Raw genomic sequence first — 24,000 nt, forward strand, 5'->3', positions numbered from 1 at the left:
TTTTTCTTGCATGCTAGGATATCCTCTACTTTAGTTTGGTCTCGAATCCATGTTGCTCTTTTTCTGTATCTTAGTGTTATTTCCATTATTATTCTTTCCTTTGCTCAATGAATTATAACTAGCTTATATCTATGGCTTTAGTTAGGATCCAAGTTTCTCATTATAAGTTAATACCGGTAGAACCATCTGATTAAATGCTTGTCTTTTTAGAGAAAGTGGCATTTTACTTCTCATAACCTCATTTTGTTTACCAAAATGTTTCCGCCCTATGCTTATCCTTCTTTTAATTTCTGTCTCATGTCCTGGGGAAACACTTACTGTCTGTCTTAAGTACGTATATTCATTAACAATCTCTAGAGGTTCACCCCTAACTCTTATTTGTTGTTTATGCATTTTCATTGAACGTAATCTTAGACTTATATTAATTTTTAGTCTTATATTTCGGCTTTCTCTATTCAAATATTTTATCATCTTTAGCAATTCCTCCCATGATTCACTAAATAGAACTTTGTCATCTGCAAATCTTAAGTTGTTAAGATATTCCCATTAATGTTAATTCTTACTTTTTCCATTCTAAATTCTTGAAAACTTCCAGCCACGCTGTGAATAATTTAGGATGGAGTCTCCCTGTCTAACTCCTTATTCAATAGGAATCTACTTAGTATCTTTATGTATTTTTAGGATTGCTGTATCTTCTCGTATTGTTATTATTATTACAGTGCTAGCTAAGTTTCAACCCTAGTTGGAAAAGCAGGAAGCTGTAAGCCCAAGGGCTTCAACAAGGAAAAATAGCCCAATGAGAAAAAATAAATAAGGAAATAAATAAACAAATGAACAATTAAAATAAAACATCTTAAGAACAGTAACTACATTAAAATAGATCTTTCATATATAAACTATAGAAAGAGACTTATGTCATCCTGTTCAACTTGAAAGAATTCACTGAAAGTTTGAACTTTTTGGAAGTTTCACCGACTCAACAACTTGGTCACAGCTGGAATAAAACTTCTAGAACATTGTGTAGTATTGAGCCTTATGATGGAGAAGGCCTGACTGTTAGAGTTAACTGAATATCCAGTATTATGAACAGGATGGTACTGCCTGGGAAGATCTGAATGCAAAGGATTGTCAGAATTATGAAAAATCTTAGGCTACCTGCATAACAAACTAACTGAACGATGAAATTTAATAGACCGTGAACCAAGGTGCCAGAGATTAATATCTAGATCAATAATGAAAAATTTAATAAACCTCAAGTTCCTGTCCAACAAATTAAGATGAGATTCGGCAACTGAAGTCCAGACAGGAGAATAATACTCGAAACAAGCCATATTTTTGTTCAATTGAATAAGAATTACCGATAACATCAGTGTTCTAACAACAGATTCAGGTATTTCTTGTCTATGAAGTGCTTTCATTTCTGCTGAAGTTTTGACAGAATGAAGACCTATCTCGTAGTCATGAATGCCATATATTGTGGTTTGCCATACTTCGTTGATTTTCCACTAGCTGGTTGATTACATGTATATGGTCAGTTGTGGAATACCAACTTCTAAAGCCCAACTGCTCTCTTGGTTGATTAAAGTCTATATATCTTTCTATTCTGCCTAATATGATATTTGTAAATAATTTGTATATTATTGAGATTAAACTGATTGGATGGTAATTTTTAGGTGTTTAATGTGTCCCTTTTTCTGAATTAGTATAATGATAAAGTTTTTTCCAAGCTGTAGGCATAGAGCATTCTTGCAGACATTTGGTGTAGAGTTCTGTGAGTTTTACTGAGATGAAACCTCCTCCATCTCTTATTAAATTTATTGTTAGGCATATTTCTCCTGCTGCTTTGCTGATTTTCAGTCCTTATTGCTTTCCTTACTACTTCTACTGTTACTTTTGGTATCAGCTCAGGTGTTTCATTATTTCTATCGGCAAAGTTATGTCTTATATCATTATTTTATAGCAGTGTATAGAAATCCTCTACAATTTTTATCACTCCATCTCTGTTATAGATGATATTTCCATTTTGAGGATATTCTTTTATTATTATTACTTGCTAAGCTACAACCCTTGTTGGAAAAGCAGGATGCTGTAAGCCCAAGTAAGAAAAAGAAATGGCCATGGGCAGGACATTTAATGAGAACGACAGATAATAGATGGACATTAAGAATAATGGAGTTATACTTAGATATTGCAAAAGAAGCAGGAGATGGAAGAGAAAACTATATATTGACGGGCTAAGAAAATATGCGGGTATAGACTGGTATAGAAAGATCATAAACGGACATGAGTGGAAGAATATGTTTGAGGCCTTTGTCCTTCAGTGGATTAGTTATGGCTGATTTATACACACACACACACACACACACATATATATATATATATATATATACTGTATATGTATATGTATATGTACATATATATATGTGTGTATTTATATATACATATATATACTGTGTATATATATATATACACATATATATATATACATATATATATATATATATATATATATAATATTTTGCACATTTTGACGTGATTTTTCATATTTCAAATAAGCCATATATTTTAATACATTAATGTCTGGATTCTCTTACCGACCTCGGGATCAGTCTCAAGGCGAAACTACTCAAAGACAATAGCATCAGACCGGCCGGGAATCGAACCCTGGTCCAGGATACTTGTATGACAGTGACCGTAGCATTTAGCCACGAAGAAATACATATATATATATATATATATATGTGTGTGTGTGTGTGTGTGTATGTTTGTATGTGTGGGTGGGTGTGTATATATGGAAATGAGAGTGAGTTTAGTTAGATCTGCGTTATCCCTCCATCTGCCTTTTAGCGGCGCCCACATCTCCCATCTTGTTTCGAGTGGTAGGGCGGCACCGCGCGGGAGACTGAATTCCAACTCGCTGTCTCCGACTCCCCTGTCTGCTATGCTGCGCTCCCTCCCGAGTCCCAAGACTCCCCGACTCATTCAGTAAAGAAGTGTCCGGCAGTGAGTGAGGACTTCGGCCGCTGGCTTAAGCGCATTTCAGTTTTTAAACACTAGCATTTTCGTGTACTACTCAACTTCTCATGTGTGTTTTGTGTAATCTACGTCACTGGTGATACATCGTGAATGGTGGTAGCTGTATGGTAGTGTGAATAGTGAAATTATTTGTTAATTGGAAATTAGTGACCAAAGTGTGTCCATTGTGGTATTCGACGAACTTTTGAAATTCATATAAGAAACATGCACCTTTACGTTGTCCAGATCCTTCTATTGTTATTAGTTTTTTATGAAATAGAAAATTATAGCCTTTATAGGTATTTGTAATAGTTTTTACAATCGCAACAAATCAAATGCATTTGGACAGTTCAGTGTAGGCTTCTTCAACGCGTGTTTCCCAACCACTGGAAGTTTAACCAGTTAAATTATTTAGTGAAAATTTAATGAAGATTGATCAGGGAAAGTGACCTTAAAGGACTATTATTGTTATTGTGAAATTTAGCGTGTAGAAACTTGGGTGTTTATCTGTTGAAATATATTAAGATATATTCTTTGTTTGTACAACCAGACATCTCATTGGCACACCCAAATGAGGAACCGAAATTATCGGAGTCCTGTGAACCTAACTGACATGTTATGGGCTCCCTGCGAGACTCTCTCTCTCTCTCTCTCTCTCTCTCTCTCTCTCTCTCTCTCTCTCTTATCTTTTTATTACATTATCAGGTTTACAATACGTATATTTTAAACCTTGGATTTTTTTTAATAGATCAAGTATGATTTATTATGTTTATTACTCTGTAATCAAGATGCCATCGGAAATAAACGTTTATTGTCGTTCTTTCATATGTTCAAGAATATTCAAATTATTCCTTTATTTGCTTCAAATGTTACACTCGTCTGTATGAGTGATGAATATTTTTTGAATACTATATAAGGATGATGAAATATGAAGTACATTGGTGAATAAGCGATTTTTAATTCAGTCTGAGTAGAGAGAGAGAGAGAGAGAGAGAGAGAGAGAGAGAGAGAGAGAGGTCAAGTCTGTGAAAGTTGACCTTCCTGTTTTTAGTGTACCGGCAGTCCTGCGTCTTTTCCTTCTCCAATGTACAGTAGTTTGTGTTCATCTGCTATTCGAGATATATATGTTCGAACATTTGGAGTTTTGGCTAGAAACTTCTCTTCCGTTTTGACTCGTGTAACGAATGCTTTCAAATATCAGCTCTTCGTGTGCATTGTCCTATTCTTGGAGGCTTGATAAATTGTGCATGTCTGTTGTTAAGGACTTAGTGTTCCCTTTTAACAACGTGATATTCCCACGGAACTCCATCTCACAGCAAAATATTTGTTTTGTTTTCTTGAAGCAAGCTTTGTTACCTGTGGTGGTTTTAGTGATTATTGCTTCTTGGTACTGAGTGACGCATGGACTGTGGAAAATGACAGCTGTCACGCCAAAGTACTAGTCACGTATATTTTCCATGTGGAAGTGATTCGTAAAGGCAATGGACATTTGCATCCATTAGCAATCTGAAACTCCAGTTGCTATATATATATATATATATATACATATATATATATATATATATACATATATATATATATATATATATATATATATATATATATATATTTATTGTGGGTGACTAGGGTTGAGCGATAGCAAGTTGTCTTCACTAGCAAGAAGTCCCTAGTTTTGTTTAACATTGTGTTTATATCATGTTTGATTCAATTATTAACCTGACAGGATTTAGTGACACAGGCAGGTTATATTAAAACCCAGCGGACTTCTAAGCAGCATGGTTGCTAGCAATTGACTGTACTGGGTCACAGTAAGGGATACGTGAACATAATATTCACAGTGGCACCTCACATTTATCAATTTTAAGATTATATAAAGAATATATGGGCTTGCAAAGTTGAATATATACAAATTTTGCGTCCTTCATTCAATCTTAGTGTACTGTATTTGACTCTTCAATGTATGTTCCGTTTGACCATTTCCGAATTAATAATAGTGTTAACTAATATGAACTTTTTCGTTCCTTGCCTCTATCGGTATATAGGCATAGAAATTTTTTGAATAATTGGTTTCTCGTGTTACTCTATAAAGATGGGAACGTCAACTGACTGGAACAGTCAAGAAATTGATAAACTCTTATAACCTTGGGATTTATTCAACTCTTACTGATATTTCTCTCTCCTGGTCCTTATGTGCGTATGTATGTGTTGTCTATGCGTTTCTGCGTAGCACGGTTTAATGACGTCAGTCAAGCAAGTAACCTACTTTTTTCTTGAGTAGCTTTTTTTCGCAGTATAGGCTATGCCAACACTAATAAATGCTTGGTACTCCTTTTGTGCTGTGCTGGCTTTGCTCATTCATATTTTTTATACCGTTTATGTTCACGATTGACTTTCAGAGAGAGAGAGAGAGAGAGAGAGAGAGAGAGAGAGAGAGAGACTCGTATTCCAGTTGTATATACTTTACTTAGGGTAAGTTAGGTACATTTGAAATGCGACTCTCTCTCTCTCTCTCTCTCTCTCTCTCTCTCTCTCTCTGAAGCAGTCAACCGTGAACACAAACGGTATAAAAATATGAATGAGCAAAGCCAGCACAGCTTAAAAGGAGCACCAAGCATTTATTAGTGTTAACATATACTGCCAACAAGATCTGTTTGTCGTTTACATTCTTAGGTATTGAGAGTATCACACATTATCGAACCACTTAGAAAACAAGAGTCTTCTGCTTCTTATTGAAAGCTCTAATATCTTCAGTCTTTCAGATGTCTTTGGTGGCTTGTTGTATGGTCTTGGGGCAGCATATTTTAAAGTTATAGAACCTACAGTTAAATATAATACTAAATATTGTATTTTGAAATAAGTTGATAGATTTTTCATTTTTCTGGGAGTATTACCATTCATCGATATGCATTTCATGTTCAAATATTACGTATAAAGTGTAAGGAAGTAATCCAAATAAGGAATGTCTTGGTAAAACGTTGAAAGAAGGAAGTATTAGTTTTATAATATTACCTTTAATAAAATAATCTGACGTATATTATAGGTTTGTAACATTTGTAGTCTTGTATACAGTAGGCGATTTAACCTTTATGAATTAAAGAATGCAGTACATTCTTGTTCATAAGCAAACGGGAGATTTTATGTAATCGTGTTTACCATTGCAAACCATATTGATTATAGAGTGAAGGTTTCTCATGGTTGGAATTGCGAGAATTAGGGAGGTTGATTACTGGGGTAATCTAATCATTCACTGAACTGATTATCGGGTAATGTCACTAAATACATGATGACAACATTCAGAATTTTTCTAAGTAGTGGTATTATATGTATCTGTTGATGCATCACTATATTACCCATTTTATGTAAACGGTATATAGTTTTGTATATAGTTTAGGTCATGGAAGTTTAGTATTACTTGCAGTTACAGTAAGCGATTGTGAAAGTGTTGGTGTAGATACTCAGTTTATGTACGCTTATATATTTGTGGCTGATATATATATATATATATATATATATATATATATATAATCACCAATGGGACATGTAAAATATTATCCCAATAAAGAAAACTTCCACATCAGTCACCTTATTTACCAGAAAAAGTGTATACTTCACTTGCGAGCAGACTGGCTCTTGCTAGATACCAATGTATTTCCGTTCATCATCTTTTCCACACCTCGCCCTCCAGCCTATCATACATTTTCAGTCTGTATTTCTTCCTTCCAAACTTCTGATGTATTTCTTCCTTCCAAACTTCTGATGTGTACACATTTCCCACCAGTATATGGTACCCCTTTCTCTCCTTGGGAGCAAACCATCTCAAAGTAATCTGATCCATCATTTCACATGATACTTTTCTTCATTTGCATTCTGTATCATTACTTTCCTCTTATAAAGGATATTCGGCTTAATCATCACATACATTCCAAACTTGTGTCCCGGAATACTTCTCGTCTTTTCACTTGTTGTGGGACTCTTACTTTTCTGTTTGTGTTCCATCATCCTAAATTGATACATATTTACCCATGATTTTTCCATCTTCCACAATCTTCTTTGCCTCATTTTTCTCTTGCAAACACTTTCCGATTTTTACCAGTCTCTTAAAGAGCTTCATCAGGAAACATTAACAGATCATACTCTAGTCACAATCCCCTTTTTATCCTTAAATTTTGCACTTGCATCTGTTGTCCTTTGAAAACTTTTATCACTTTTATTCTACAAATGTTGTAACCGCATGAATAAAACACCATTTTTGGGGGGTTACTCTTCACACCACAACCAGTCGCACTCGCGTCTTTTTATCCTAATGCAAACTTTATCTGCATCATTTCGTCTTCAAATTATTAAAAGGAAAATACTTGACAAGTCATGTATTCTGGACAGTCTTTACATTGAGGCAATTAAAACTTGTTCTTTTCCCCCTGAATCTTTATTCCTCTCACCCATTACATTGGATCTTTTCTCTCTTCCAAACATATTCTGAGACACCCTGGTTAGCCATTTGATTATACGTTCACATCCATTTAGCAACATTTCCCTGAACATCATCAGCATGTGCTTTCATTCGCCTTAGCTTCGAAGATTCAGGAGTTTAACGTGGTTTATCTAAGTTGAGATTTAATCATTTCTCTAATTTTTTATATTAATAATTCTGCTGGCAAATATATCCATTTTTGGCTTACCAACAACAACTGTCTGTAAAGTTCCAGTAGTTCAGCTTGGTACGAGTTTCTCTCCACAAGTAGCTCTGTATCTGGTAATCATGATCTGCTCATCTGCTGGAATCAGGAATCCAAGGGTGATCGTGAATGAGCTTATTGGCAGTTTCTCTTTGCTTAAGATTGTGATGGGATTTCTGGTTGTCTTGCTATGCTATATTTTTTTCATAGGATAAGAATTAGCCTTACTTTCAGGATTTTTTTTTTTTTTATATCGTTGTAGGGTCACATTTATATTTTCATGTTGGAAAGAGGCTGCAGTCAGTTACCGGTATTTGAGATTCTACCGCTTGAGAGTTATTGGCCAGACAGTACTACATTGGATCCCTCTATCTGGTTACGGTTCATATTGTCTTTGCCTATACATACAACGAATAGTCTGGCCTATTCTTTCCACACCTGACAACACTGGGAATACCAAACATTTTTCTTTGCACAAGGGGTTAACTACTGCAATGTCATTGTTCAATGGCTACTTTCCTCTTGGTAAGGGTAGAAGAGACTCTAGTCTTGGGTAGTGCCATAGCCTCTGTATCATAGTCTTTCACTGTCTTGAATTAGAGCTCTCTTGCTTGAGGGTACATTCGGGCACACTATTCTATCTTATTTCTCTTCCTTCTGTCTGTTTTGAAGTTCTTATACATTAGCTTATATATAAAAGATCTAATTTAATATTGTTACTGTTCTTAAGATATTTTATTTTGATTATTTATTACTTATCTTGTAGCTTATCTATTTCCTTATTTCCTTTCCTCATTGGGCTATTTTTCCCTGTTGGAGCCCTTGGTCTTATGACATCTTTCTTTCCCAACTATGGTTGTAGCTTGGTTTTTAACAATAATAATAATAATAATTTGTTTTAGCGGTAGTACTGAGATGGCCATCGTGTCAGTCTTCTCGGGTAGCTATTACTAATACCTCTATTAGAAGGAATTTCAGTATTCTATTAGAAGATTGCGTGACATCCTTGTATCAGTTTCAAACAGTCGGTGATTTGACCAAAATTCTAAAGATGGATGGCCATAAGTAATACTTGATGTTGCTGTCTCATCGAAATCAAGTGATTTTACAAAGCTTTTTCATGAGAGAGATATTTAAATATCAGTAATGGAGTTTTGTATAGCTTCATGGATTTGTTTGTGACCAATAAGTTGTAGGTCCCTAGACTAAATTTGCGCTCATGGCACAATAGATTTCACTGAAAAATAGTGACGTTACTGTTCCTGTTTGTTATGTATGGTAGGTTCTGAGGAACCATAGGTTTATCAACTGAGTCATCAGCCGTTATCACTTGGCCTTCCTAGTCCTAGCTTGTGTGAAAGGAGCCGTTGCTAATCCACTGCAGAACAAAGGCCTCAGACATGTCCTTCCACTTGCGTCTGTTTATGGTCTTTCTATGTCAGTCTATTCTCACAAATATTCTTCGCTCATCAATCTTTCCTCTTCTCTTCCTTCCTCAGTTTCGTATACAATCTCTAGGGACTCATTCTGTAATTCTTTTTCTTCATCTATTATTTATCAGTCTCATGACATGTCCTGCCCATGTTCATTTCATTTTTCTTCCATGTTAGAATATCCTCTACTTTAGTTTGCTCTCGTATCCATGTTGCTTTTTTTCTGTGTTGTAACTAGCTTATGATCTAATGCTTTAGTAATGCTCAAAGTTTCTGATGCATAAGTTAATTCTGTGCGAGAGTGTAAAGACTAATATCCTGACTTCTGCTCTTGTGTAACCTTTTAAACCTTTATTAGATTAAATATACATTAAAAACATCAGTTTGTTGTATTGTGTAGTTATTAAGGGTACTTTCGGACGCTATGTGTCAGAGAGGAATGATTGGAGTCAGAGCCTGATTGGAGTAGTTGTGACTGAGGTAATTTATGGTGAAGGGGTTTTTGCGACCTCAAAATTCGGCCCTTTTGGTCCTCACCCTCATCCACAATGTACCCTATCCAATAGTTAATACTCAGCCCAATAATTCTATTCTTTCTATCTCCCATCTTATACGCATATGAAATGCTGAACTTTTCATAGAATTATACGGTGAAATGAATTTAAATTTATGCGTAAGTAGTATATGGAAAGACGTTGTATTGTCATTAAATCTTATAATCAAGGTCCTAATTGACTCATTATTTGTACTGTACATTGTTTTTCGTCCTGACGACCCTGGCGAAGGCTGATGATGTTTATTTTGGTTTTATGATAGAACATCAGATACGCAAGTTTTGTGATTCCAATTGAACTTGAGAGAAAGTGATTTTTTGTGTGTATACTATCTCAAGTTTAATGTGCCTTGGTTTGCTTATAAACAGAGTACGGTCAATGTTCTGGAATTCTTTTAACAGCTCAGTTTATGTACTGTTTTAGGGCATTTCATTGTTTACGGTACATTAGATATTGATGTTTTCGAAACATTTGAGTTCAAATTTACTGATTTATTTCTTGATAAAGTTTTCAGGGATGAAAATTAGATACTTATGATTTATATTTATTATTATTATATATATATATATATATATATATGTATGTATGTATTTTTTTTTCTTTTTTTTTTAACTACACACTCGTTGCTGGCAGATGCTAACTTATACTTCTTGCGAGTCATAAAAACCGGTTGTTCTTGTCTGATTTTTTTTTCTTTGGTCATGTTTTCGGCGTCTGTTATATTAAGATGACATTTCTCTTGCCTCATCTTTTCTTTGCTAAGATGCGTACGACCAACCGTTAGATTGGTGGAGTTGTTTCATCAAGTTTACATGAATGATGAGATGAAATCTTGATTGTCGAAAGATGAAACCACATTATTTCCTATGGTTGTTTCTGCTTTCTTTATTTAGTCGACGATTTGGAAGATTGTTCTGTTTTTGAAAGACATACTGTAAATTTTGTGATGTTTTTTTTTTGGGGGGGGGGCATTTTCGATTTTTTTTTCTGTTAGCAGTAATAATTCCTTGAACTTGTACTCCTAATGTTGAAATAATAATGATTATTATTATTATTATTATTATTATTATTATTCAAGTATATGCCCAACATTTTTTTTTGTCTTAAACTTTGCTGATTTTGAATTCCGTACAAAGAAAGTGTTAGTTTATGCGGTCATATGTCTTGTCACAGACGTAAATTTAATTATCGCACTATAACTTTATATAGAGGAGCTTCGTATAGAAAAATCAGATGAAATCATTTCCAAATCTTCTACTAGGTATTGGAGAAATTTAAATGCCGTTACCATGAAGTATACGAATCTCTCTCTCTCTCTCTCTCTCTCTCTCTCTCTCTCTCTCTCTCTCTCTCTCTCTCTCTCTCATTTTATGGGATATTAGGCTATGTACGCAATACTTCAAGGACCAGGGGATTTCCTCCTCATGCTACCACGGATTTTGGTTCTTTTGCAGAGCATTGCAAAATCATATTTACAAGGGTTTTATGGCTGTATTGTTTAGAAATAATGCTTATGAATTGCGTTTTTGGATATTACGAAAATTGCCTTATTCCTTTTGGGTTTGTAACGAGTTTTCCAACGATCGCAATGGAAGACCCTGCCCACCTGGAGATAGAGACAGGGTGGCCGCAGGTGTATGAGGGTTGAGAGTATTGGCTACCAAAACCAGCAGAGCGTTCTCAAAACATGATTCACACATCTCTCTCTCTCTCTCTCTCTCTCTCTCTCTCTCTCTCTCTCTCTCTCTCTCTCTCTCTCTCTCTCTGTGCTGGAATAAAACTGCCTCGGGCTATCTGCCGCATACGCACTTCGTTTTCTTTCATGGCCTGCCTTTGCTGCAGGTATTTTCACCTTCGATTTTCATTAGTTATTGTTGCATATTATCCCGAGGCAAGTCGAGATGCTTGGTTAACCATAGATTCCCTTACGCTTTGTTTTCTTTTTCTGGGAGGAGGGTGTGTGGGTTTGTACGTTGGTTATGTAGGTGCTCGGATGGTGGGTGACGTAACAGTTGTTAGTTGATGGTTGGATGGATCATGGCCATGGAATGGTCTCGTGTTTGAGAGAGAGAGAGAGAGAGAGAGAGAGAGAGAGAGAGAGAGAGCTTGACCTTGAGTCCGTCCACCCACCTTAATACTGTAGAATAGGTGTATGCAAGGCCCACCCTACCACTAAAATTCCATCATGGCCACAGCAATCTTCATGCTCCTTTCGTCTGGTTTGGCGTAGAGCAAACCTCGTAGTACTTTTGTCACTTTTGTGATATTGTGCGACTCTCACTCTCCATGGATTGGACGTGTTCTTGCGTTCCACCCTCTTGTTATGATTTTTAGAATCGATAACATTGTTAGGGTTTAAAACCTTGAAATGTTTTCAATAGATACCTTACCAGAATCCGGATTCCTCTCTCTGCCAATTTTATTAGACGCATATTGTTCTTATTTCCTTGTTTCATTGTAATTGATTTGAATGAAGTCGTGGTTAATCGTCTGCTGATAACTACTGAGGATCAGTGTCAATATCATCATTATTATATCCTCCTACGCCTATTGACGCAGAGGGCCTCAAATACTTAGCAAACTATAATACTCATGTTGCACTGTTTTGATTTGAACTTTGCTAGTAACAATCTACTATTTACAACTCTCCACTCGGTTAATGCCTTTTCCACTCTTGGTGTCATCTTCATTCGTACTCCTCTTCCAACTCCATCTGATCTTCCCGAGTAGATATATATATATATATATATATATATATATATATATATATATATATATATATTATATATATATATATATACCTTGGTCTAAATTTCCTCACGAATCCCCTTACAACGTGTTTCACTTAGGGCCAAGATATTCAAACTATATTTCATAAGTTAACTCTCCACTTGCTGTATCTTCCCAATCTGATTCATGTTTCTATCATTCCAATTACATATATTCAATTTTTCTTTATTATTTATAAACCGAGAGATTCTTAGCACCCAGTTACGACCGGGACTGGGGGCCATTCTTTCATCTTCTTTTTCCATGACTGACTAAATCCATAGAGGATTCATTGGCTTTAAACATCAAAGGATAGCCAGTTCCTTGTGATGAGCAGTACCTATCTAACTAAGGCAAAGAACCCCTGCCGATCTATACCAATTCTAGTAAGATCAAACACCAGGCACCAGGAGTAAAAGCCGAAGAGACAGTTTGTCCATCGCCTTAAACCCCATCCGTCACCCTGCTGCTAGTGACTTGATCGAGATTTAAAGGGGCCTTTCCTCCACACCCAAAGCTCCCATTACTACACCAAGCTGCTCATCGTTTTATACGAGTATAACCATTGGCAAACATGGATTGCTAAGATATACCGCTTAGCACGGAATAGGGTCAATGTAGATGTTGATATTGACTCTGCTGAAGATAACACTTGAATGATAAAGAAATCACAAGTTTCGAATGTAATTCTTCCTCTTCCTACGTGTAGATATTTATAATCGCGATTGTGCTAATTCATATCTTATTTCCCTACCAAAAATATTTCATGCACACCAGCTACCTTATAAACAACTCCCCCGCCTCGCATTTTTATAATGTTTGCAATAGCGACCCTGTGTGCTGCGAATTATTTGTCGCCTGCTTTTTATATGTGATTCAACTTGCATGAATCGCCGCCTACTGCATCAATAATCGTATGTTCTTTCATTGCCGTACTTGATTCCATTACAAGTATGACGAATTTTGCAAAATAACACATTTCGTTCATCCGTTGATGTTTACTTGCGTTTATATGGCGATTTCTCTCTCTCTCTCTCTCTCTCTCTCTCTCTCTCTCTCTCTCTCTCTCTCTCTCTCTCTCTCTCTGTTGGCACCAGCCACCCGTTGAGATACTACCGCTAGAGTGTTATTGGGTCCTTTGACTGGCCAGACAGTACTACATTGGATCTTTCTCGCTGGTTACGGCTCATTTTCCATTTGCCTACATGTACACCGAATAGTCCAGCCTATTCTTTACATATTCTCTTCTCTCCTCATGCACCTGACAACACTGAGATTACCGAGCAATTCTTCTTCGCTCAAGGATTTAACTACTACAATGTAATTGTTCAGTGGCTACTTTCCTCTTGGTAAGGGCAGAAGAGACATTTTTCTATGGTAAGCAGTTCTTCTAGGCGTAGACACTCCAAAATCAAACCATTGTTCTCTGGTCTTGGATAGTGCCACAGCCTCTGTACCATGGTTTTTCACTGTCTTGGGGTAGGGTACACTCGCACACAATATTCCATCTAATTTCTCTTCCTCTTGTTTTTGTAAAGTTTTTATAGTTTATATATGAAATATTTGTTTTAATGTTGTTACTGTTGTTAAAATGGTTTAATTGTTAATTACTTTCCTTGTAGTTTTCTTATTTCCATTCCTCACTGGGCTGTTTTCCCTGTTGGAGCCTTCGGGCTTATAGCATTCTGCTTTTCCAACTAGGGTTGTAGCTTAGCAAGTAATAATAATAATAATAGCGTGAACCATGGAATATACAGAGTTGTTCGAATAATAGTTACAAAACTCCTGTACTAATTATGGAATCGTTCGCTTCTGTTGGTTTTGCGTTGATGCTCTTTAATTTTGCGAGGAGGCTGCGAAATTAAAGTTATAGCGGAATGTTTTATATCTTTGGAGTATTGGAACTTTAGCTACATTTGATTGGTTTGTGGTGTCAGAAGTAAATGAGAAAGGAACGTCAGGCAGTAATCTTCACTGTAAAGGGCTGTTGGGAACACATGGAAGGAAGATATTCATTCTCATATATTGGAAAGAAGTGGTAAGGATTTTTTTTCTGTAGGTCATTTATATATACTGTATATATATATATATATATATATATATATCTATCCTATATATATATATAAAGGGATTAGTAAGGATACTTTAGACCAAGGCAATATATATATATATATATCTACTCGGGAAGATCAGATGGAGTTGGAAGAGAAGGGGTAGGAATGATGATGACACCAAGAGCTGAAAAGGCATTAACTGAATGGAGTGCTGTAAATAGTAGATTGTTACTAGCAAAGTTCAAATCAAAGCAGTACAATATGAGTATTATAATTTGCTATGGAAAGACGAATACTATGAACTGCTGAGGTAATAGATCAGATCAATGAGAGAGAGAGATGAAAATTGTGATTGGCAACTTCAATACTGAAGTTGGAAGAAATAATCAAGGGATAGAGAATGTGATGGGTGTTGAGGGTCTTGGCGAAGTTGCAAATGAAAATGGAGCGTATTTCATAAGTTTCTGTTCAGCATACAATCTTGTCATTGGAGGTACTCTCTTTCAACACGAACATCCACGAGTATACATGGACTTCACAATGTGGCAATTACAAACATCTGATAGATCATATTGCCATTAATAAATAGAGAAGGAGGACTCTTAGAAATGTAAGAAGCTATAGGGGTGCAGATATTGGTAGTGATAACCAGATCTTCATTGCCACACTGAAATTAAAAATGAAAGCACCCAACAGAAAGATGGATCGAATACCTAGGTTGCAAACAATTAAGCTTTTAGAACAAGAGCACAGAGAAACATTTGCTATTGAATGTAGGAATCGATTTGCAGTCTCAGAGACTTTAAGAGACGAAAAACAGACAATTAATGAAGAATGATGTGATATTAAGAACATATATCAGTTAGTTGGTAGTGAAGTCTTGGGACACACAGTTACAAGGAGAAAGCCATGGATATCAAGTGATACTTGCGACACTATAAAAAGGAGACAAAGACAGAAATTGATTGTTGAAAGTTTTCAAGGAAGTAATGAAAAATAAAAGGTAGAGCATGTTAAGTATTCCAGTATTGACAGTGAGGTCAAAAGAAAAGCCATTAATGACTGGAGAGAATATTTAGACAGTATTGAAGATAAGGCTGACAAAGCTATGAATTCAGGAAGTGGCTATGGCGTAAGAATTGCTAGTAGAATTATTGATGGAATCTTGACTGGGGCAAAGAAGAAACATATACCCATCAAAAAAATAGATGGCTCTCTTATAGCAACAAAAGATGAAGAAAGACAACGTTAGAGGGAACACTTTAGTGAGGCTATGAAGAGGAGATATGAAGGGAATAATTTGATTGATATACCTGAAGCTGATGAAGACCTTGATGTGCTCATTAATGAATTCATTGTGTTTGAAGTCAAAGCTATCCTAAAAAAAAAAAAACTCCTGGATATGATGAATAACTGCCGAGATGATACTGGCCGAAAATGAAGTGACTCCCACACTATTTACAAGATTATTTTGTAGAATGTGACATGCAGAAGCAAAACCTGATGAATGGGAGCTAGGAATGTCGGTGAAAATAGCATAGAAAGGGTACTTGACTGATTGCAATGCAATAATTACAGAGGCATAACACTTATGTAAATTTGATTAAGTCTGTTCATGAGCATAGCAAATGCAAAGTTAATGTTAATTGCATCTTATCAAATGAATTTTCAGTGAACAGCGGAGTACTCCAAGAGAATGTGTTGTCACCTATGTTGTTTATCCTCCTCCATGCATTTTGTAATGCATAGAACAGTCAGAGATGGATTGAACTGGATTGGTGATAGGAATTTAGTAGACCTATAGTATGCTGATGATGCTGTCCTTGTTAGAAGATCACCACAGGATTTGCAATGCTTGCTTATCAGAATGCATGAAATATCACACGAGGTTTGGCTCAAGATAAATAGAAGAAAGACAGAGATGATGAGAACAGAGTATGCAATGGAAGATGAAATATCATTGGAAGGAGAAAGGGTAGAATAATTTAAGTATTTAGGAACTATGATCTCCGATACAGGATATTTAGAATTAGAGTTTAGTGAAAGATTGAAAAAACAAATCAGACAATGGCTAGATTAAATGAAATTTGAAGATAAAATTGCCAGAAATTACATATAAAAATCAGACTTTATATCAGTTTGGTTAGATCAGTGTTACTGTATGGACATGAGTCATGGTATGACAATGAAGCAATCTCTAAGAGATATAGTATCTTTGAGAACAAAGCCCTCATAAGGATATTGGAAGTTAAATGGCAGGACAGGATTAGGAATGAAACTATATGAGAGATTACTCGAGTGCCATATGTTGATGAGATCATGATGAGTGGTAGATGGAGATGGTTTGGGCATGCTCTTTGTACTCCCCAATTGAGATTAGGTCACCTAACATTCAGCTGATCAACACAATGCACTAGAATAGTTGGAAGACCCAGGGTTACATGACTGAGGATTATGAAGTACGAAGTAGGATATGATGAATGGAGAAGTAATGAGTTAAAAGCACAAGATGGAGACAATTTGCGAAATTTAACCGAGGCCTTTTGCGTCAATAGGCGTAGGAGGAGATGATGAGTATGATATATATATATATATATATGTGTGTGTGTGTATATATATATATGTATATATATAATATATATATAATATATATATAATATATATATATATATATATATATATGTATATATATATGAGTAGGTTGTCCTAGGCACTAACCACCTGTTTAGATACTACTGCTAGAGAGTCATGCGGTCCTTTGACTGGCCAGGCAGTGCTACATTGGATCATTCTCTCTGGTTACTGTTAATTTTTCCTTTGCTTATACATGCACTGAATAGTCTGGCCTATTCTTTACATATTTTCCACTGTCCTCATACTCCTGACAACACCGAGATTACCAAACAATTATTCTTCTCTTTAGGGGTTAACTACTGCACTGCAATTGTTCAATGGCCACTTTCCTCTTGGTAAGGGTAGAAGAGATACTTTAGCTATGGTAAGTAGCTCTTCTAAGAGGACACTCCAAAATCAAACCATTCTTCTCTAGTCTTGGGTAGTGCCATAGCCTCTGTACCATGGTCTTCCAATGTCTTTGGTTAGAGTTCTCTTGCTTGAGAATACACTCTGGCACACTTTTCTATCCTATTTCTCTTCCACTTGCTTTGTTAAAAGTTTTTTTTTTTTTAGTTTATATAGGAAATATTTATTTTAAGAAGGTTACTATTCTTAATATAAATTTTTTCTGTTTCCTTTCCTCACTGGGTTATTTACTCTGTTGGAGCCCCCGGTCTTATAGCATCCTGCTTTTCCAACTAGGGTTTTAGCTTAGCAAGTAATAATAATAGTAATAATACACATGCACACACACACACACTCACACACACACACACACACATATATATATATATATATACTGTATATATATACATATATATATATATATAAATATATGTATATATATATATGTATATATATTTACTGTATATATATATATATACATACATATATATATGATAAATTTTGCACATTTTTACGAGTTTTTCATATTCAAATAAGCCATATATATTTTTGATACATTAATGTCTGGATTCTCTTAACGACCTCGGGATCAGAGCCCCAGGCGAAATCACACAAAGACAAGAGCTTGGCTTCGGCCGGGAATCGAACCCTGGTCGGCAAGCTTGTATAGACAGTGACTAAGCCACTTGGCCACTGTCTATACAAGCTTGCCGACCAGGGTTCGATTCCCGGCCGGAGCCAAGCTCTTGTCTTTGTGTGATTTCGCCTGGGGCTCTGATCCCGAGGTCTTTAAGAGAATCCAGACATTAATGTATCAAAAATATATATGGCTTATTTGGACATATATATATATATATATATACACAACACACACAAGACGTCAAATTCTTTATACATCATTTGTTAAGTGAACTTGTAATTCAATATATATATATATATATATAGCTATAACTATTGCTCATATTTGAGATAGAATATGTGATTCATTATTCAATAGTTTTCTTGTTACTAGATGGAAAATTCCTTGAGGATAGATATCATGGAAAATACATGTTTGGCAGTAGGGGACAAATCCTTCGCCGATTTTGGGTGTAAGAGTTTTGTTGTTGCACATACTACCGTAGGTTTTCTTCGTTGCTGAGGCTTATGTCTATATTTCTTTCTAGATAGAGCGAAAAGGAGGTTTGCATTTGTTTTTCTTATGTATCGTCCATAGTATTGTTTACGTATCTTGATATAGTGAGTTCGTGAGACTCCTTCTTTAATCGAAAGGTTAAAGGAATAGTGATTGGAGATCTTCGATTTCATTGAGGGTGCGATCTCATAAGAGTGGAGTGCCACAAGGTCTCTCTCTCTCTCTCTCTCTCTCTCTCTCTCTCGTTATGTATATATATATATATATATATATATATTATAGTTTACTTCAGTTTCATTTAGTCGACTTCGATATTAATTCGAACATTTTCATCTACATTCTTTTGAAGTGCCACAATAAAACTCTGCCCACCACCAGGTTTTGCTTCCTCTGTATAAAAGAGGAATATTTCTTGGCAGTGCTGCGAATGTTGATGCTTGTAAATTGAACAGAACCTGTTAGGTTATGCTTTTGTAGTCATTGTGCCAACATTTAGGATTGCAATCGTCATATCATAATGTAATTATACCTACATATACTGAAGGATAGTTCTTTTATAGTTATTGAACTAGTTTCCTTTCCATGAAAATGATCTTCTCCAATATTATTTTTCATCTATATGTGACTAGATTTCAAGTATGTGGTTAAAATCTTCTCACCTCCCGCCACCATCCATGACGTTTACTCTCACCCACCTAAACAAATGGGTCTTCAGCTCATCCAATACCTTTTCAAACGATCATTGCTTATCTGCCTCACTTACGAGTACCTCTCTTCTAGCCAAACCATTCCTTTGGTAGCATTCTCCTTTCAACTCTTTTTGTTACTAATTTTCCTTGTCGCTAATCGTAACTAATCATAACAGCAGCATCTGTTAGTTTAAGCACACAAGTAGAAATTTATCCCATGCACCCTTGTTTTCATAATTGGATTTATTCTATAAAGTTTTACACCTGTTAACTTTAACATAAGTTTGTCATAGGTCTTAAAATTGATAAAAGTTCTAGACTTCCTCAAAATTTCCATGACAAATGAATAGCTGCTGTAGTTGGGCTGAATGACTTCTCACGGCAAAGGAAGAATACTTCTCTCCCTTGACTGTGTTGCTTTATCTGTGCGTCGAATTGTTTAGGCAACGCCCTTAAACTATTTGTAAAAAAGATTTTATGATATTTTTGGCCTTATTCCTGGGTTTGCATTTTATCGTAGTGACTGCTGCTGGTTATGGTACTGCATTAAGAGGAATAGTTAGCTTTTCCATGGCATATTGACCTCAAATACCAAAGCGTTAAAAATGTCAATGCTGGATCATTTTTGGCATATTTCACTGTTCCTATAGTCTCTTCATTGATGTTATGTTAATAATTGAAAAGAATAAGTATTTGGAAAATTCATTAGCTTTTGAGAGTACATTTAATCTATTAGAGCATTTCAGTGAAGCCTTCAATGATGTGGACAAAAACGCTAGACAAAATCATTCCCTAGGTTCACTTATTACAGTTATTGCCAGATCGCAGGAGGAGAGATGACCGGCAAGCCTCTTTGCTCCTAGGGCCCTAGTCCCTCAGGGGTCCTACTTAGGAGAAAGTTCACCACTGCGCCCTTCCCTTCTCTTGCCGGATATCATCCCGAGGCACTGTTGACTCAAAGATTCAGTGTGTTGCACATGTATGGACATGATCCCTGATACTGCCTACGTCCCATAGCCAACACATAGATGTTTACCAAGAAATATATGAAATCCGAATAGTTTCTAAGATCATAAAAGAATAAACTGATATAAATGGGGATAAAAGAAACTTGGTTATTTGTTATATACAGGGAAAGCCTAATCGTAACGACTGTTTTCCACAGTAATAAGAATATTGGCTTTCCTAAGTTAATTTCAATTCAATGCTGCTGTCTTGCCTTATTGGGGACGACAGCGCGTCAAGGAAAATGTAAAAGAGAAGATATTACATAGTCCCCCGAAAATAGAATATTAGAACTAATATCAATCAGGTCCTCTTATTAATTATCAGTCATAGAACATGGATGTGTGGTTCACCTGCTCTTGATAGTCCAGCAGATAAGATAATAATGAAATAGATTAAACGCAAAAGTTCTATAAAATACTCTAATGAATATAAATTACATTGAAAGGTTTGGGTTTGCCTTACATTGCATTCACTAGAGAAAGAAACTTTTTGGCCATGTTGACAAAGTGAGGTACATTATATGTGAAGAAATCCCAGTGTGTTAATTTTCATAATGTATACGGTATATATATATATATATATATATATGAGAGAGAGAGAGAGAGAGAGAGAGAGAGAGAGAGAGAGAGAACGTTGAAAAATAATCTCGTGTTTCCCCCGGACTAGAATTCTCTCCGATCTCGTTACGGATGAAAGAGAAATAGATCATAACAGGGAATATTGCCACTCTTATCCAGTATCGTATGGGAAGTGGAGGGAGCCATGTAGTCTGATGTTCGTTGTTACTGGCTAGAGTGAGTATTCAGCCAATTCAATTGTCTGGATTAATTGGGATTGCTGGTCCCAAATGTACTCGCGTTAGAGCGAAATGTGTTACCAAGGTCTCTCTCTCTCTCTCTCTCTCTCTCTCTCTCTCTCTCTCTCTCTCTCTCTCTCTCTCTCTCTCTGCATATGCGTGCCCAGGATGTGTTTAAAGTGGAGATAGTTAAGGATCCTCTTGCTATCCTGATCTCATTTTCTTTTAACAGGTGCCATTCTATCCTATTGCTTTATTGAAGTTATAGTAATGGCTGGAACTATGTGGAATATTAAATTTCAGATATGCCAATCAGAATAATTATACTTGAGTGATAATGAAACCCAAACTATACATATTATTAATTAGTTGGATGTGGGATTTTGGCTGTTTACTCGTAGTACTTGTTATCTCTTACCGCCTTATACGTAACTACTTGAGAATATTGGCTTGGGTTTAAGGTTCTCTCTCACCCTTGGCTCTGGTATCTTTGAAATTGGCTTTAATCCTGAAATAGAGTGGTTTCCAATTTCAGTTTGCGATCTCTGCTACATTAGTCTGAATAATTTGTGTGTAAACTGATTTTACACCCAGTATATATATACATCTTAGCTTGAATGTTGTTGTTATTTTATTTTCTCATTGTTAAAGAAATAATTTCGGAAGAAGCATTTTCTTGTATTTTCCCCCATTGTGAATGATTCGTTGTGCTATGGTAGCGCTCTCCTCTTACAAGTTGCGGAGCCTGCATTATGTACTCGCTCGGAACGAGTAGGGATGATAGGGAGCAATCCCTTATATTCAATATGCTGCTGTTGATCCTAATATTTTATTAAATACCTAGTTGTTAGTAGACCATCGTGGACTGCAGTAGTGGTGGGGAGAGAGAGAGAGAGAGAGAGAGAGAGAGAGAGAGAGAGTTTAGGTGATAGAAAAGGTGGGTGAAAGAAGAATGATAGCAGTTAGCTAGCTAACATTGGTAGGGGATAGTTTGGAAAGTGAATTATTAGTAAGAGTAATGTAAAGTGGGGTTTGACCCCAATTCCATTTATATCCAGAAGTATACTTTCTTTTAATAGTTTTAAAGTTAGCACAATACAATATTTTTTTTTTCTGATATTCTTGGCTACCGGCGTAGTCAAGACTGTAAAATGTATATCATCAAAAGGAGAGGGGCTGTGCAAGGTAATCCTCACACACAGACAATCCCAGTCAGCAAGTGTCACCCGATTCCTTATGCTTGCCCGTAAATCCTCGTCAGCCCTTCCATCTCGAAGTCAAAGCACAGATTGCCTGCAAATACCAGCACACAGCTAATGAGTGTTTGAAGACGCCAATAGAGTTGATGATAACGAGATATCAAATCTCCTCTTTTTGTTTGACAAGCGTCCTGCTATCGGATACTAAAATGATGTGCATAATAAAGAATTGCATCGTCCCAGCCTCCAATGAAGCAATATGGATAGAACTGCCAAAGAAGCCGAACAAAATCGACCGATATTTTGCCATATCATTCAATGAGTATTCAGACGAGATAAATAAATTCTTCTTTACTCATATGTTGAAGACAATTTCACATTAAAGAGTAAACAGTAAAACATCGAGAGGTAAAACTGAACTATTTCTAGTGTGAATACAAATAAAAAAAATACATCAGTAGTATGTCTTCATAACAATTCGAATATCTTAAGATTAGAGGTAATTTTCCCATAACAAAGGAAATGCTTCGATATATATATATATATATATATATATATATATATATATATATATATATATATATATATATTTATATATATATATATATATATATATATATTATATTTATATGTATATATATATATATAATATATATATATACAAATATACATACATACACACACATATATTTATATATATATATATATATATATATATATGTATATATTTATATATATATATAATATATATATATATACATATATACATACATACACACACATATATTTATATATATATATATATATATATATATATATATATATATATATATATATGTATATATATGTATATAATATGTATGTATATAAACAAAAGAAATGCTTCGGTTTATATATTTGTTTATATATATATATATATATATATATATATATGTATATGCTGTATATGTGTTTGTTTATGTGTTTATCATAATTATGAAATAATTCATTGCAAATTTTTAAATATGAAAAAATCAAAGGATGAGAAGTAGAGCTAAATGAAGATGGTAACACAGTTTTACTGTTTCAAGGCGATGACTGTTGCAAGCAATGAAAGACCTTTTCTCAAATGAGCAAGGGAAGGAAGAATTTAAAAGAGAAGAGTCAGTTAATGGAAATGCCACCAAGATAGGACCTGAGTGGTGGTGTGGCACCACCTGAAAGGAGTAAGGAGGGACTCTCTTTCAACTCAATAGGACGACGCCGAAAAAAAGGGAAAGGATGGAGGGCTTGTGGGAGAGAGAAAAAAAAAATCTCTGAAGATCAGTTCCAGTCCTTCGAGGATGGATAGGGTTCACCTCTTGGAGGTACGCCCCTGTGCGGACTGATATATTACTGTATTTATTACAGTTATCGAAAGCAATGTTAGATCTGTCTTCCGCATTGATAACAAGGTGCCAGATCATGAGAGAGAGAGAGAGAGAGAGAGAGAGAGAGAGAGAGAGAGAGAGAGAGAGAGAGAGAGACGGGGTTAAATCTATGGTCCTAGATTATAGGAATTAATTTTGAAAAGCACCGCAAATTTGAGTCTGATGCTCCCAACAAATATAAACAAGGTAGTTCATAGGAAGGTAGGAACTTATTGTGCTGAAGCAAAACTTTGATATTTTTA

General features: G+C 35.5%; 1 protein-coding gene across 6 annotated transcripts in view; it reads left to right on the top strand.

Moving 5' to 3' along the window:
* LOC137615282 (rho guanine nucleotide exchange factor 10) overlaps positions 1 to 24,000 on the top strand; it is a 737,263-nt gene that overhangs the window by 509,225 nt on the left and 204,038 nt on the right. Inside the window, exon 1 of one of the 6 annotated variants that reach the window (XM_068345013.1) lies at positions 2,994 to 3,066. The exons of 2 other annotated variants lie outside the window; for them this stretch is intronic. The gene's annotated coding sequence lies outside the window, so the exon portion shown is untranslated. Of the gene's footprint in view, positions 1 to 2,993; positions 3,144 to 24,000 lie in introns of those variants that run through there. 3 more of the 6 variants (XM_068345012.1, XM_068345011.1, XM_068345014.1) reach the window with 3 other exon arrangements.

Source organism: Palaemon carinicauda, chromosome 21, assembly GCF_036898095.1.
Source record: "Palaemon carinicauda isolate YSFRI2023 chromosome 21, ASM3689809v2, whole genome shotgun sequence".
Taxonomy (NCBI): Eukaryota; Metazoa; Arthropoda; class Malacostraca; order Decapoda; family Palaemonidae; genus Palaemon; species Palaemon carinicauda.